This window comes from Condylura cristata, unplaced genomic scaffold (assembly GCF_000260355.1).
Source record: "Condylura cristata isolate star-nosed mole 26May11 unplaced genomic scaffold, ConCri1.0 scaffold00012, whole genome shotgun sequence".
Lineage (NCBI taxonomy): Eukaryota > Metazoa > Chordata > Mammalia > Eulipotyphla > Talpidae > Condylura > Condylura cristata.
The window spans coordinates 55,220,612-55,226,382 of NW_004567113.1; the positions used below are offsets into that span (position 1 = coordinate 55,220,612).

Here is a 5,771-nt window from a genome sequence, read left to right on the forward strand (position 1 = left end):
GGCCTCGTCGGGGCCGCGGGTGTGGGGCATGGCTGTTTCTGCATTTTACACGACTGAAATACTTGTAGCATTTTGTACTTTATTTACAAAAAGACTTTATTTGTATAAAAATGAAACTCATAATTTAACTTGAATAAATGAAACTTGCTTTTCTACATACTGTAGTGCTTTTCCTTTCACGTTCTTACTAACCTAAAGATGATCGTGGTACAAAGACTGAGGCCAGGGGTCCCCCCCCGGGATGAGCCCTGGCTTCACTGCCGCTGTGCTGGAACCCTGGTCCAGAAGCCGCCAGCAGCCTGACCCCTCCCACCGCTTGCTGGCTGGGCCCGGGCACGGCCCCCGGGCTCAGTGATCCGTCGCCCATGTAGGGTCTGGTTGCCCGGCAGGGCTTCCTAAGGTGCCTGTCCCCCGAAGGCCTGATGGCCTCTGAGAGCGGGGCCGGGGTGCGAAAACTGCCGCTCCAGCACCTTCTAGTCACTCCCCTGAAAACTGCTGCTTTGTCTGAGGTTTGAGTGCAAGCTCCTGAACACTGTCAGCTATCATTGAGAAACAGCGGCCAGCCAATGAAAAACTGGTGAGTATGAAAGAGGCCAGCCCGGAGACCAGGGATAACCTTGTTAGCGGGTCCTTCCATGTGGTTAAGAATGCAGGACCGGCCCTCCCTGGGGGCGCAGCGGGTTAAAGCACAGCACTAAGAAGCTGAAGCCGCTTCCGCATGAGTTCGATCCCCGCCTGCCCCGGAGTTGACCACATGGCGCGACAGACCTCTCCTGACCCCCCGCTGCGCCCCTCAGCAGTGTATGTACTTCATCTATCTGCCTATTCTGCTCCCCTCTCTGTCTCTGGTGAGGCCTCTCACCCTCAGCATCTCTGGCCTGTACCCTAGCTCTGTATGAATAAATAAGTCTTTAAAAAAAAAGAAGAAAAAAAGAATGCAGGACCTAGGGGGCCCCTGCAGCACAGGGGTTAAAGCCAGGGCTAGTCAAGCTGTCCCAGCCAGCGACCCACTGGCCATAGCAGACCCCTCCTGCCCCACTGGCTTCTCCCTTCAAGCAGTATATTTCGATTCTGCTCCCCACTCTGTCTCTGGTGATCACCCCCTCGCCCCCGGTATCTCTGGCCTGCATCCCGGCTCGTGTATGCAACAAATTTTACAACTTAAAACAAAAAAATGCAGCACACAATCCCAAAGCAGACAAATGATGAAAACTATGATTTATTTACATAGGGACTAAGAAGAGGGAGGGATTATTAGCACGTGCCAGGTGCCATCGTCCCACCCTAGGTGATGTCTGCTAAGCAGAGACTGAGGTCCAAGCCTGAGCCACATGTGGCAGCTGGTGGCTTCTCTCACCAGATGTCTCTGACAGCGCAAGCCTGTCCCTGTTCCCCATCAGCCCCACAGCACGCTGGGGTGTGGAAGAGAAACAGTCAAGAGCAACCTCCCAGCCGTTGAGTGACACTGATGGCCAACTCAATGGAAGGAGGTCGGGCTTTCCAGACAACACCCCCGGGAGCGATACTGAGGGGATAGGCGCTTCGGCAGTTCCGTATCCAGAGGCCTGCCGTCTTGCCACGTGTGGCTTTGGCTTGGGCCTTGGTCTCCGCTCAGTGGATTCTCTCAGTTCTCCCTTTCTCTCTGTAAATAAATCCTGTGGTTTCCTCCTGTGCGTCATGTCCTGTGCTCAAAGCATGTGGATGAGGCCCCATCACCCAGGTCAGCCTAATCCTTACCTCAGGTTTGCTTCTTTTCAGGTGGAGTCTGGAAAGCGCCACCTTCTTCCACTGAAGGGGTGTGATCTGCACCCTCTAGCTTGACAGTTGCTCCTCGTTGTTGCTCTTAAAAATAGTATTTTCATAAAAAAGCCACATTGCACTGCAGGACATCAGCTTTGAAGCCCTTCAGGCACATTCCTGTTCCAGCCATCTTCTGCAGCACGATCTGGGCAGCGGGCACTTACTGCCTGTAAGTGCAGGGCACTTACGGAGCCCTGCAGCCTGGCGAGCCATGCAGGCGAGGAGGTGGCGTCTCCGTGAACTTGACTCCTAATCCGTCGTCCAGTGCCTCTCCCTGGCCTTTCCTCTGGGGTCCGGACCCCTTCCTCCCCACCAGGACCTCCCGTCCTTTGACCCAGTCTCTTAGCACCCCTCATGTCCCGTCCATCCCTTTCCTCAGGCAACCGCCCTGGCCCGTCACGCCGTCCCCCTCAAGCCAGCTTCCCTGGTAAACCCGCACACCTGTTAAACCTACTGTGTCCTCTGTTCCGGCACAAGGACGGCGGGGCCAGGCTCGTGAGGAGCGACCATTCTGCCGCCCTTCCTGGACCCAGACCCGGAGCCACCCCTTTGCCTCCCCATCCCCTGCACCTGCCCCGTCCTCCCAGGCAGAGTGCTCCCTGTTTCTTTGAGAACCTAGAAGCAAGGAGGACGGCACCTTCCTCAAGCTCCCCCACGTTACCAGCCTTGTAGATGGTAACCCCAGCCAAAGCTACAATCTCCCCTCCTCCCCCCGCCCCCCCTCACTGCCTCTGCGCTATCCCGGGGGAGGGGGTGGTGAGTCCTGTGTGGGGGTGGAGAGGGTGGTGATGGTGCCTGGACAGCCGGGCTGGCAGCAAGTCACCAGAAATCCGCCTTCCCTTGAATTGACAAGGGGACCCCGCCCCCCTGGCTGTCAGGTTTTCTCCAGGCCAGCAGATGGCGGTGTAGCCCCTCGCAATAGGCAGGGACCTGGAAGGGGTGACCTCAGATTCTCAGGCTGCCCCCAGGTCCGGCTGGCCCGGGTGGCATCTCCACAGCCGCGCAGGCCATGCCGAGGGCAAGGCCAGGCCCGAAGGCCCACGCTGTCTGTTTCCGTCCACGTGACATGTCAGGAGACGGCAGCTCTATACAGAGCCGCCGGGTGGTCTCCAGGCCAGCCATGGGAGGTGGGTGTCCCCCGGGGGTAACGGGGAAGTCCGGGACTAGGTATGGTCCAGAGGACCCACCTGCGCCCAAACCCACCTGAGCCTCAGCAGTGAGACAGGACCTTGGCCGAGGCGGGGGAGGGCGGGCCTGTCCCTCGGACCTGCCCGACCCAGGGAGAGGCGCCAAGGCCGAGCTCCCCGCGCCACCCAGGGCCCGTTGACCTCGGACTGCTGACGCCGGAGGGGCCCGGGCCGACGACCCCACGGCCCCGCAGCGGAAGTCGCGCTGTGACACCCCGTGTGCGCCCGGCCGCAGCGTAAAGCAGAGAGACAGGCCAGCCCCCGCTCCGGCGCGGCTCCTGGGAGTCGGGGCCAAGGGGCGGCAGACCCCCACAAGGGCCACGGCAGTGGGCGGCACCCAGCGGTGGGCCTCCGGGCGGGCTGCCCCGCCCTGCCCCACCTCGTCACACTCACAGCGGCCTGCCCGGCTGAGTGGGCGCGGGAGGGGCCCTGCCCCCGGCCCAGCGCGTGGCTGCACGGTGCCCTTGCTCTCTCCTGTGGGTGACTGGGAACAGGACTGCCCCTCTGGCGGGCACTGCCGCGTCCTCCCGGCCAGCGCTGCCCGGGGGCGTGCCCGTGAACTCCACTGACTGGCGAGAAACGGCAGGCTGGGGCGGCTCTGAGGGGAGGCACGGAGCTCTCAGGGCCTGGGCTGCAGACTCCGGGCCCCGGGCAGGTGCCAAGGCTGCTTCCCCGCCCGCGCCAGCCCTCCACCCCGCCGTGGCTCCAGAACAGAGAGGGGCCTTGGGGACAGGACTGCTGGGCCTGTCCCCAGTGTATCAACAAAGGACAGTCCCTTGAGGCAGTTGTTTGATTGATTTTTTTTTTTTAAAGATTTATTTATTTCTGCATACAGAACTGGGGTACAGGCCAGAGGTGCAGGGGTGGTGAGAGGCTTCACCAGAGACAGAGTAGGGAGCAGAACAGGCAGATGGACGAAGTACACTGCTGAGGGGAGCAGTGGGCGGGTCAGGAGAGGTCTGCCACGCCATGTGGTCACCTCCGGGGCAGGCGGGGATCGAACTCATGCGGAAGCGGCTTTAGATTCTCAGTGCTGTGCTTTAACCCGCTGCGCCAGCAGGGAGGGCCTGTTTGATTGATTTTAAAGATTTATTTCTTTTTACAGAGGGGTGCAGGCCAGAGGTGCGGGCTGTGAGAACACTCCCCAGAGGCAGAGCGGGGAGCAGAACCGGCGGGTGGACTGAGACACACTGCTGATGGGGCAGCTGGGGGCCAAGAGGGGTCTGCTGCGCCCTGGGGTCCCTCCCTGGCGGGGTCCACCTCACGCTGCAGGGCCGCGGCCGGCTTCCCCGTGATGGCGTAAGGCCTTGCGCCACAGGGCGGGCCGGTGCGCTGTTCTGACGCCTGCCTCCTTCCGGAAACTATTTAAGAGAAAATCAAGGAGACAGAAAGCCGACGCAGGTGAGCAGGGACTGTGGCCGTTCCGTGCGTGTGTGCACGGCTGGGGTTGAGAACTGCCTGTGTGTGCCCCAAATGGTATGCTGGAGCCCTGCCCCGGGTGGGGGTGCTGCTCAGGACACCAGTGGGGCTCAGTGACGTCTTAAGGGCAGACCGGATCCCAGAGGATTCGTGTCTTAGAGAAGACACCCTGAGAGACCCCCGCGCCGGGCACACCCACCAGGGCACAGTGAGAAGCCCGCAGCACCCCCCCCCCAGAATTCCATGCATTGAAGCCATACCCCCCAGAACCCCAGGGCGTGGAAATAGGCCATTCCGGGCATGACTGGGTGGGCTCAGATGAGCCGCGGCCAGTGTCCCAGCACAGAGGGAGGCTGACCAGAGCCCAGGGCGCCGCCCAGCCAGGAGACCCCCGGCGGGGAGCGGAGGGAGGCTTGGGAGTGGAGGAGGCTCCAGCGATCGAGGCCCATGGGGGCAGCTCGCGGCGCCCCCAGCCGCTCCTCCCAGCGTGAGGTCGGGGTGCCCCGCGGAGCGTCTCTGGTTGACGCCCAGCCTGGGGTGCCTGGGGTGACCTTTACTGAAGGTAAGGGTGGGGTTTTGCCAGCTCACGATCGAAATTTGCAATGTAGCATGGGGGGTCAGCGCAGCAGGCCACCTGGCGTGTTTCTTACTTTAGAATTTTAGCACTGAGACGTTCTCCCCGCGAAGCCACCGCTCGGGGAAGCAAGCGGGAGCCGAGAAGTGAGTCCGCCTCCAGCCCTGTCGTCTCAGGACTTCACGATCCATGCGCGGGGCTGGGGATGGCTTTCACCCCGGGGACAGCGCTGATGGGGAGCTGTGGGCTCTGGGCCCCAGCCAGCCCTCAGGCCGGCAGCGGGCGGCCCTCGTGTGCCAGTCCGCCTGGGAGCCCGGCGCCGAGGGGCAGGGCCCTCACCCCCCACCGAGACGGCGCTGCGCTCTGCCCTGGGCATCGTGCCGTCCGCGGGCGCTGCTCGGGCCCCTCTCTCCCCTTGTGAAACAGCCTGGCTCCCAGTGCTCCTGGCAGGCCCCGCTGACCGTCCACCCTGTGCGTGGTCTGGCCTGGGACCCCTCCGCAGCTCCCGGCCCCCTCTCTGTGCACCAACCCTTCCTCACCCCCGCTTTTTGGGGGGATATAATCCACACACCACGGAGTTCACCATTCGCAGGCACACAATTCCCTGGTCTGCAGGAAATTCACAGGGTGGTGTAACGGTCACCATCATTGATCCTAGACTATTTCACACCGTGTAAAGAAAGCCTGTGTCTGTTAGGTGTCTCCCCCCTGCACCCCTGCTCTGGATTGACCAGTTCTGGACCCGCCTGCCCGGGCCTCCTGTCCTGGACCTGCCTGTCCGGACCTGCCTG

General features: G+C 61.9%; 1 protein-coding gene across 1 annotated transcript in view; it reads left to right on the top strand.

Annotated features, from left to right (window-relative positions):
* ZBTB49 (zinc finger and BTB domain containing 49) overlaps nt 1-5,771 on the top strand; it is a 23,101-nt gene that overhangs the window by 16,292 nt on the left and 1,038 nt on the right. The window lies entirely within an intron of this gene.